This window comes from Nannospalax galili, unplaced genomic scaffold (genome assembly GCF_000622305.1).
Source record: "Nannospalax galili isolate Female #2095 unplaced genomic scaffold, S.galili_v1.0 scaffold187, whole genome shotgun sequence".
Classification (NCBI taxonomy): domain Eukaryota; kingdom Metazoa; phylum Chordata; class Mammalia; order Rodentia; family Spalacidae; genus Nannospalax; species Nannospalax galili.
Window position 1 is genome coordinate 1149098 of NW_008357584.1, and position 10710 is coordinate 1159807.

The 10710-nt window shown below is 39.2% G+C and overlaps 1 pseudogene; it reads right to left on the minus strand.

Annotated features, from left to right (window-relative positions):
- Positions 1-314: 314 nt before the first annotated feature.
- Positions 315-5448, minus strand: LOC103751718 (annotated as a pseudogene).
- Positions 5449-10710: the final 5262 nt, after the last annotated feature.

The window sequence follows — 10710 nt, forward strand, 5'->3', positions numbered from 1 at the left end:
CTGATACATTATGTGTACATGTAACTACTACTGTTATTAATAAACCTTTAGGACATTCTGTTTTACCCCCAGTAACACATCAGTACATCTTTAACTCTTCCACCTTTTTAGAATGGTATTTCGAGACACGGATTTTCCCATATAATAATCAAATATAGGAAATGGATTCCACAAGATGCTTTTAACTGATGAGATCTCAAGTGCTGTTTTCTTTCTGAAAATTTTGGATATCAAACACCAAGATCATACACGAATACTATGATAGAAGAGTTGTTTCTCTAAGTCTTTTGATGGAACTTGACTAGTGATGAACTTCATGGCATGTTTGGGCAACACACTGAAGGGGATCCCCTCTGAGTAAATACTTTGATCATGCACTGCAGAGGTCCATTCAGATGAAGTTCTATCCAGCAAGGAGTACTCATCACTACCTTCAGCATTCCTCACCCTGCCCTTTCACAAAACTCATTCTTATGGTACACGTTCTAGTTAGCTGATACACAGCTTCAAAGCCCCAATTAGCAGACCAAACCAGAACAGCAAATTCTTGATTGTTGAAGATCTTCAAGTTACTGAGTGGTAGAATTTTACATGCTGTCCCTGATTGCAACTGGGGCTCTACACAAAGACTGCACTAACACTAAGGCACTCAGCAAAAACTACCCCACCTATGTAATGTAGTGTACTCCTCTTCCTGTAAGCTTTCTTGTTGTTTCTATTGTAGACTTCAGTTAACACTGGAGAGTAAACCTAAAAGAACCTCTCTGAGTTTGATGGATCTGTAAGGGTGTCTACAGTGAATGAGGGCTGTGATGCATGGAAGATCTCTCCAACCCTCTGGTTTAATTCATAATATGCTATTGAACACCAAAATGCAGGTTCTGAGTAAGTAACTGGTTGAAAATCCAAGCTTTGATCAACAGGGAAGAGAGCAGCAGGAGGTGATTCTGTGGAGAGCCTGTGTCTACAGTTTAGTTCAACTGCTGAACACTTGTTTCTCCATCTCCTCTGATGCTTCAGGTGAAGATGGTGGTGCCAGGTGGTGGTGTTTCTGGGGTGGGATGCAATGACAGAGGCTCAGATTTTGCTGAGAAATCAATACTTTCTGGAATGGAGTGGGCGTAGTCATGGAGAGGCTCAAGTTCTGTGAGAATCTTGGTGTGTAGGTGCACTAATACTGGTGTCTCAACTCTCTGGTAGTAGTAAGGATTGGCACACACATCATCATTTTTTTCAGATTAAAGGCATCTTCAGAATTTTCAATAGCCTTGAATTCATGATGACTGTGAAGATCAGGCCAGTGCCACAACTGGCAATATATAACATGTGGCAACACGTTCTGAATCAAAACCTGAATATGACCATCAAGATGACCTGGTTTGTTCAGAGAAGCTGTAGAGACCTGATAGAGCCCACTGAACAATATCACATTTGGTAAACTCAGTCCCCATATTTCAGAGACAGTGCAAAAGTAGCAATCCACACTGGGGAAATGAACTCATGAATCTACCCTGCACAGAGCACCAGGTCTCAGGTCCTTCCTCTTCTAACAGGCTGAGTGCTAAGCGAGAGGGGAATTTGGCAGAGATGAGCCTCACAGGTCTCTTCCCCTCCTCCAGGCCCAAATTTTTATAAATATTCTATGATGAAAATTATGTGTTTACTGTCATTCAGCTGTAGAGTTCAAAATATATATTCACATGTTTACATATGCTTCGTAGCTTTTGTTTGCTCAATTTTGAGGCATTTGAGAGACTTGGGCTAATTTGTCATTCTGTGCATTTTGTCAGGTTTTAAAAAATGCTCTCCTGTGGTGGCACACGCCTTTAATCCCAGCACTCGGGAGGCAAAGGCAGGCGGATCTCTGTGAGTTCAAGGCCAGCTTGGTTTATATAGTGAGTTTCAGGACAGTTGGGGCTACAGGGAGACTCTGTCTCAAAAAGACCAAAAAAAAAAACAAAACAAAAAAAAATGCTCTCCTTTACTGTCTTGACTTTTTTGTCATTTTGCAGTTGAAATTTCATTTCTTAGAACTTTATTTTTTGAGCATTTTAAAATCTCTCTTCCTTCTCTATTACAAACTTGATGGTAACTTGTCAGTTCCTGCCCTCACTGTAAGTTTCTACTGATTTCAGTTAGTCAGATAGATTGAGTTCTTTATCAGGTCAAACCAATGGTTCCTTCTGTTTGTCTGCCTTCTGAGATGTGACTATATTACTAAGCCAAGTAAATACTCAATGATTTGCCTGCTTTTTCAAAGTTATACTTTCCTTCAGAAATCTATAAACTGCACAGAAGAAACATGGTATTTGCATAAAATTGTGAAAAAGGGGAAGAAAATGAAATAATTTTCTTGGAATATAGGCACTCCATCAGAAATATAAACTGTACTTAAACATTTGACTAATAATTGATCATCTGGAATTTAAAATATGCTTGCTTTCCCAACTTATATGTAAGTTCTTCACCCAAATGTGTTTACTGGATAATTATAATACCACTTCTGCTTTGTGTTATTACTTTTTCCTTAGCACCTATTTTTCTGAATAATTTCCTATCACTTTCCATAAATTTCTCAGTAATTGGTAAGGCTATGTTCACTTTAAAGATCTACTATCCTAGGGTTGGAGAGCTGGCACAGCCATTAAAGGCTCAGGCTCACAACCAAAAGATCTACTAGCCTGGAGAGTTCATAGCTAAGTACATTTTTCTTTAATCAATCCCCTCTGCCTTTGGTAAAAAGTCATTGTTTTTACAGAAGCAAAGTCTAGGACAGACAAGGCATTTTCCTCTGCAGTATCAACAAATCAGATGGCTGCCCTTTCCAACCTTCTTTTTCAATAAGAGACTGAGGCCCTACCATTATAGGGAGTATGAGGAAGAAAGGCAATGGCACTCAGAATCTGCTAATCAGAGTTTTCCTGTGCTGTATAGTCACTGAGCTTAATATAGAGAAAGCAAAGACATCTAAAGATATGACTCTGTCAGTTAACTTGACATGAACTAGATGCAGTGAGTAGTAACTTGGGCTTTGATGGTCTGGATGATATTTCTCTGAGCACACAGGTAAGAAGGCAATGCCTGGTGTGCTGGGTTAAGTCCATATAGAGATCACCCTAAGGGTTTAGTAGCACTCTTCAGCAACATCACTGATTACTTCTTACAAAAAGTTAGATAAATCTATGGGAGTAATTTCATGAGTAAGAATTCACATCACTTTACCAGGGTTGCCATACCATCAAAACTTGCCATTTTTTATGACAGAACATTTCTGTTTTACTATTGTAGACATAAGGGCAAAAATGAAGGACAACTTTTCTTCCCTTACAAAACTTGACTTCTACTGTGATAGTATTTAATGCATTTGCCTAACCAAAAACAACCATGAATCTATACAGCACTTTATATGTTGAAAGCATTTCATCACACAGGGTTTAATATTGCCTATTAACTTACTTATGAGCAGGTATTCTCAGCTTTTGGCAAGGTTAAGTAAATTATAATTGCTAATTAGAGTGACCACGTTGTGAAAATTTAATGCACATGCCACTTTCAGGCCATTATCTTTTTAAAAATTTGTTTTTATTGAATTTTTGTGTATTTCATACAGAACATCTCAAACAATCTTAATCATCTTTATACCCCCATCCCCACTGGCACCCTCCTATAGCCCCCCCCCACTGGAATTCATACACTCAGTCATTTGTTAAGGCCTATTATGTCAAGTTACTGTCCCCAGACATTTCTCAGTCCAGGTTCATCTACTGAGGTCTAGTCATCTTATCTAGAATCCCTCACTTTAGGAAGATCAGCTCTTCCTCACCTAGAAGTAATCAGTTGCCAATATTTCTTCAGCTAAGACTGGGGTCTGCTGTCCATTTCCCCAGTTCTATGCTGGGTTTTTGTCTGCTTGAGTTTGCATGGGACTCGTGTACGCTGACACCATTGCTGTAGATTCATATTAGCAGGGTCCCAGGAGCTTGTAAGACCCTATTTCCATATGGTCCTGCACTTCCCTCCTGGCTCTTATAATCTTTTTGCCCCCTCTTTGACAATGGTCCCTTAGCCCTGGGTGGGTGAAGTTTAATATAGGAGTCCTTTCTAAGAACCAGCATTTGTCAGACTCTTAATTGCTACACTTTGGCCATTTGTGATCTTTTGTGTTCCTGGCCCTCTGTTGCACGAGGGCGCTTCATTAATGAGAATTGAAAGATGCATTAGTGTCCTCTTTACCCCTGTTCTAATTTTTTTGAGCCTTAGGTGTAGAGGTTGTATTGTAGATGTGTCACTTTGGTCTAGGCGATTCATACACAATGTCTGTGTGTGACCAGTTATAGTACTTTGTAATAATCTCCATCTGGTGCAAAAGAAACTTCTTTGATGAGTGGTGACCAGGATATTTGCCTGTAAATATAAGGATACATATTTTGCATATAGTAAGAAATTATATTAGTCTAGGGATGTGAAAATCTTCGAGTTTTCTCTAAGAGCTATGGCCTCTCCAGCCATTTGGTTATGTTTACAGTACCACACTTGAGTTTCCTCCCATTGAGTGGGCTTTTAATCCAATTAGATAGCTATTGATGTCCCCCAAATAAAAGTGCCACTACTGCACCAATGTGGTATGCTGTGCTGGCCATTGGTGTGGTTATTGGATCTTAAAGCCTGTGTTGGACCATTGATTGATGTTTACCCTTGGCACCTTCATAGTGCTCTCCAAAGCTATGAGACCTAATCAGCTAGGCTCTCTATAAACAGGATTCCATTTAACACTTGTCCTGGTTAGTTTTTATTGTCAACTTTATACAATCTAGAGTCACCTTTGAAGAGGGAACCTAAATTGAAGAATTTCTTCAGTCATAATGGACTGTGAGCATGTCTGTGGGCATTGACTTGATTGCTAATTGATTAGAAGAGCCCATCTCACAATGGGAGGTACAATCCCTAGATAGATGGTCTTGGGTTGTATAAGAAAGCTAGCTGAGCATAAGTCAGTGCATGAACCAGTATGCAGCATCCTCTTTGATTTCTGCTTCAGTGCTTGAGATCCTGCCCTTACTTCTTTCAATGAGGGATAGTGGCCTGGAAGGTGAAACAAAACAACCCTTTCCTCCCCGAACTTGCTTTTGATCAGAGTGGGTTTTTGTCTTTTCCTTTTACTTAGTTGAATTTTGGCAAATTTGGTGCAATATATTTTGATCATATGTAGGTTCCCTCCGCTATCTGTACTACCTTACTTCCCCCACTGAAATTCATGTACATTTGTTTATTAAAATTGTAGAGTCAAATATGTGTCTCCAAATGTCCTTTAGTGTGAATACATCCACTGGAGCCTGGTCAACCTAAGAATCTCATCATTTAAATGAATCTGACTCTTCCCATCCCAGCAGCCATTGGATGTCAATACTTCCTCAGGTAAGTTGGGGTTGCTTACCCATTTCCATACATCTATGCTTGAATTTTGTCTAGTTTGAGCTTACATAGAACATGCCATTGGATTTGTAACTTTAAGTGTTTGTTTTGGTGGCATGCTGTCTTCATTGCTGTGAATGCATATGAGAAACTTCCCAACTGTCCAGAAAACTGTTTCCTTGTGGTCATCTACCACCTCTGGCTCTTAATAATCCTTCTGCCTCTTCTTTTGCAATGATCCCTGAGCCTTTGGAGGCAGAAGTTTGACATAGATGTCTTAGGGATAATCATTCTGCAGTCTCTTATTCCCTGTATGTTGGCCAGTTGTAGGTCTATGTGTTAATCACCATCTGCTACATAAGGAAGCTTCTCTGATGAGAGTTGAAAGATGCATTAATCTATGGATATAACAGTAAGTCATTAGGAGTCAGTTGAATACTGTATCTATTTAGCAGAATAAATGGCATTAGGCTTTCCCCTATGGCCTGTGGCCTGTCTAGCCACATGTTTTTAGGCCTGATATCAATGTGAGGTATGGGCTCCATTTTATGAAGTGAACCTTATATCTAATTAGAAAGGGATTGGTTACTCCAATAATGTTTGTGCCACTATTGCATCAGAGTCATATCTTTCCAGGCCATTTGCCAGACAACAGATTTTTGATGGCTAGCACTGGAGCTGATTCACTGAAAGGCATAAATAGGAGAAAAATAAAGATGATGAAGGCAAATTGTAAGGAAATACTTTTAAATTAGTTAACTTATTGTGGAAATGATATTATATTAGTTTATCAGAATTTCTCTTAAAAAAAAAACTCCTCATTCAAACATACTGGTCCTTATTTAACCATAGAGATGTTCATCTCCCCCAGTGAGAATGTGTTTTCTTTTATCCCAGTGTTTGTTTTGTAAAGGAACAAGCTTTAAAGCCTGTGGGTTCACTACACAGATGTAGGAGGAGTAGCCTTGTGAGGAACGTGCAAGGCATCATGCCCTGTGGTGTGTTCTAGAAGCCTGTGGTGAACATTGGGTTCTGGGAAGCAAAAGAAGAATAGGGTGTATTTAGTCATTCATCATTTCCTGTGTAAGGTGTAGACAACATTGATTCTGCTGAGATTAATGGCTTTAAAGGATAACAGAGAAATAATTTCACACTAACAGTTATATACTTACCTTTTTAGGACACTGTATAATACAAAGATTATGTGGCCCTTATAGTCCAAAAGATAACATCAATAATTTAGGTATCAGCACAGTTTATTTACCAAAGTGCTATACTGTTGCAGAGGGAAAACTTTTTCCTATTCTCTTGGTACTCTGTTAGGCTACAAGTAGGGAAAGAGCTAAGTCACGCTTTATCTCCCTAGCTGATGTCATGCCTCTTCTCTTCCTATTGCACCCCAGTGTGCCCTTGGCTTCTCTCAGGACTTCAGAAAGGCCAGGGAGAGTGGAGGAGAGGAATGGGAAGGAAAGGCTGTATCTGATTGACACAAATGAAATTGGATAACAACAGTCTGGTTTTGAGATTTAGAGTGAGAGGTATTTTGATTGAGAGGTATTTTCAACTGTTTTCCAAAAGTTCCTTCACAAAGGAGACTGTAGCTTCCTCATTAAAGACAAAACCCTTACTCTAGCTTTCCCCAATGCCCAATGTTTGTATTTCTAACTGTGAATCTTCCATCTAATTTTGCATACATCTTCATGGAAGCTATGGGGAGGAAAATAATCTCTTATACTACTTGGCTCAACTAATTTATAACCTTAAAGGCAGTAGGGACTAAAGATGGATTGGCTAGTTCCCAACATCTTATTATGGCTTAGCACTTGTACAACAGTATCCTGTGAATCTATTGCTTTAGTCCTGTGTTAAATGTGATTCTTGCCCCTCATTTTCTAGTTAAAAATGAGATAGATAAGCCATTTTGACTCAAAACAAATGAAATGTAGATAAAGAAAGATGTAAGGCATGTGGAGTACAGGTGATCAAATACTGAGAAATAATCATATTAAAAAGAAAGAAGAGGGTACTTTGAGAGTACCAAGAACTTGTTTTCACAGCATTTAGTGGGAAGATTTGGAACCATATTAGTGATAAGATGCAGAATAGCAACTTCAGGAAATGAGAGAGGAGGAGGAGCCCAGTGGTCTGGCTGTTCTGTCCTGTAGATCATCTTTTAAAAGACAGGAAAGCACAACATCAAGCTGAGGATACAGAGCTTTCATCTTGCTATGGGACCTCAGGTTTCTTCTTCAGTACTCCACAGAAAGAAATGGTTTCATTGTGGTCTAGTGACAGGGAAGACAATGAAAGAAAGGAAGTTCTTGCAGAAGATTTGGCTCAGAATGATTTTTCTAGCTCTGCTTCCCTGGGCCTGCATGACCCGCAGGCCTCTCTCTAACCTGCAGGCCTCTCTCTCTGGGTTAATTTGATCGATCCTGCCCTCCGTGTCTTGACTCCCCCAGCCTCATTCTCCCTCCCATCTCCACTGCCGGTCTCTCCTCCTAGACTGGGTCCTGTCCCATTCCTTGTCTTGGCACCCCAAACACCTGGGGAACCACCACTGCTCCCTGATCTTTTGCATACAGAACTCAGTTCCTTATCGGGTCCCCAAGAGCACTACTTCTGGGCCTGGCCCCACCCTCACCTCCCACTGCTTCCCTGGGCCAAATTCCTTCTATGAAGCCAGCATCACTCTGATGTCAAAGCTAGGTAAAGATACAACCAAAAACGAAAACTGTAAACCCATATACTTAATGAACATAGATGCAAAAATTCTCAACAAGATACTTGCAAACCACATACAGACACACATCAAAAAGATCATCCACCATGATCAAGTTGGCTTTATCCCAGAGATGCAGGGATGGTTCAATATACATAAGTCAATAAACCTCATAAATCATATAAATGGGCTCAAAGACAAGAACCACATGGTCATCTCAATAGATGCAGAGAAGGCCTTTGACAAAATTCAAAATGGATTTGTGATCAAAGTCCTAGAGGGAATTGGACTGGAGGGAACATACCTTAACATAATTATAGCCATATATAACAAACCCACAGCCAACATCATTCTAAATGGAGAAAAACTGGAAGCATTCCCATTAAAATCAGAAACCAGACAAGGCTGTTCACGATCTCCACTCCTTTTTAACATAGTGCTTGAAACTCTTGCAAGAGCAATAAGACAAGAGAAGGAAATTAGAGGAGTAATAATTGGAAAAGAAAAGATCAAATTATCCGTTTTTGCAGATATGATATTATATCTAAGAGACACCAAAAATTCTACCAGAAAACTCCTAGAAATGATTAACACATTCAGTAAAGTGGCAGGTTACAAAATTAACCTAAAAGTCTTTAGACTTTCTATATACCAATAACAAACAGAGAAAGAACACATGGAAACACTCCCCTTCACAATAGCTGCAAAAATAAAATAAAATATCATGGAATAAACCTGACCAAAGACATTAAAGATCTCTACAATGGAAATTTTAAATCTTTAAAGAAAGAGATTGAGGAAGACATCAGAAGATGGAAGGACCTCCCATGCTCATGGATTGGAAGAATTAATACTGTGAAAATGACCATCCTACCAAAAGTCATTTATAGATTCAATGCAATCCCAATCAAAATCCCCATGACATTTTTCACAGAATTGGAGAAAAACCATCCTAAGATTCATATGGAAGCACAAAATACCTCGGAGAGCCAAAACAACCGTGAACACTAAGAGCAATGCCAGGGGGATTACTATACCAGATTTCAAGCTGTATTACAGAGCTATAGTCATAAAAACAACATGGAACTGGCACAAAAATAGACCCATAGATCAATGGAACAAAATTGAAGGCCCAAATATGAGTAAATGCAATTTCAGGCACCTGATATTTGACATAAGGGCAAAGAATATTCACTGGAGGAAAGACAGCATGTTCAGCAAATGGTGCTGGCAAAACTGGATCTCCATCTATAGAAGAATGAAACTAAACCACTCTCTCTCACCCTGCACAAAACTCAATTTCAAATGGATCAAAGACCTCAATGTAAACCCTGAAACTCTAAAACTGTTAGAAGAAAACATTGGGAAAAACCTACAAGATATAGGTGTAGAAAAGGATTTTCTAAATCAGACATCAATTGCTCAGGAAACAAGGGCAAGAATTAATAAATGGGACCTCATTAAGCTAAAAAGCTTCTGTACCTCAAAGGAGGCAACCAGGGAAGCAAACAGGAAACTCACAGAATCGGAGAAAATCTTCACCAGTGACACATCTGACAGAGGTTTAATATCCAGAATATCTAACGAACTCAAAAAACAGAGAATCAAGAAAGAAGTAACTAAATTAAAAGATGGGCTAATGAGCTGAGCAGAGAGTTCTCAAAAGAAGAAGCAAAGATGGCTATGAAACATCTTAAAAGATGTTCAACATCACTAATAATCAGGGAAATGCAAATTAAAACTACTTTAGATTTCATCTTACCCCAGTCAGACTGGTTAAGATCAAGAGTTGTACATCCATGTTTGTTGCTGCTCTTTTCACAATAGCTAAGAGATGGAAGCAACCTAAGTGTCCCTCAATTGATGAGTGGGTAATGAAAATGTGGTTCATTTATATGATGGAGTTTTACTCTGTAGTAAAGAAAGATGAAATCATGATATTTGCAGGTAGATGGATAGAATTAGAATCTGTTCTACTAAGTGAAGTAACACAGACTCAGAAAAAAAATTGACATATGTTCTCCTTCATATGTGTATCTAGAACCTAACCCTGATAAGTGAGTATGTATCCAGACATAACCACAGAAACCAGGGTAATGGAAAGGAAACAGGGAGGTAAAGTAAAAGAAAAACCTGAAGGAGAAGAACAGTAGGAAACAGGCCTAATAAGGGAGCTATGGATAAAAATTGGGTTAGTTTAAGGGAGGGGTGGGGGGAAGGGTATGCAAGGAATCTAGGGGATAAAGGGAAAGAAGAGCTCAAGTGAGGTAGGACTGTAGAAGAAGGGTATTATCACGGGAGAAAGGAGGACAATGGGGGCACCTTAAGTGGGAAAACCATGATGGAGGGGTGAGACAATGCGAGAGATAAACAATGCCTAGCTAGTTTTGAAAACCAAAGGGAACCATATTACTCCTACAACCTACTGACAAATTATACATAGCAAATCAAAAAATATATGTCTAGGTAAGGTTTATCTAAGATCAATTGATCTTTGCCTAAGATTCATCTACATGACACACAGGAATTAAAAGTAGCAGACTGGTGGAACTAACCTTCTTGGATGTTTAACAGAC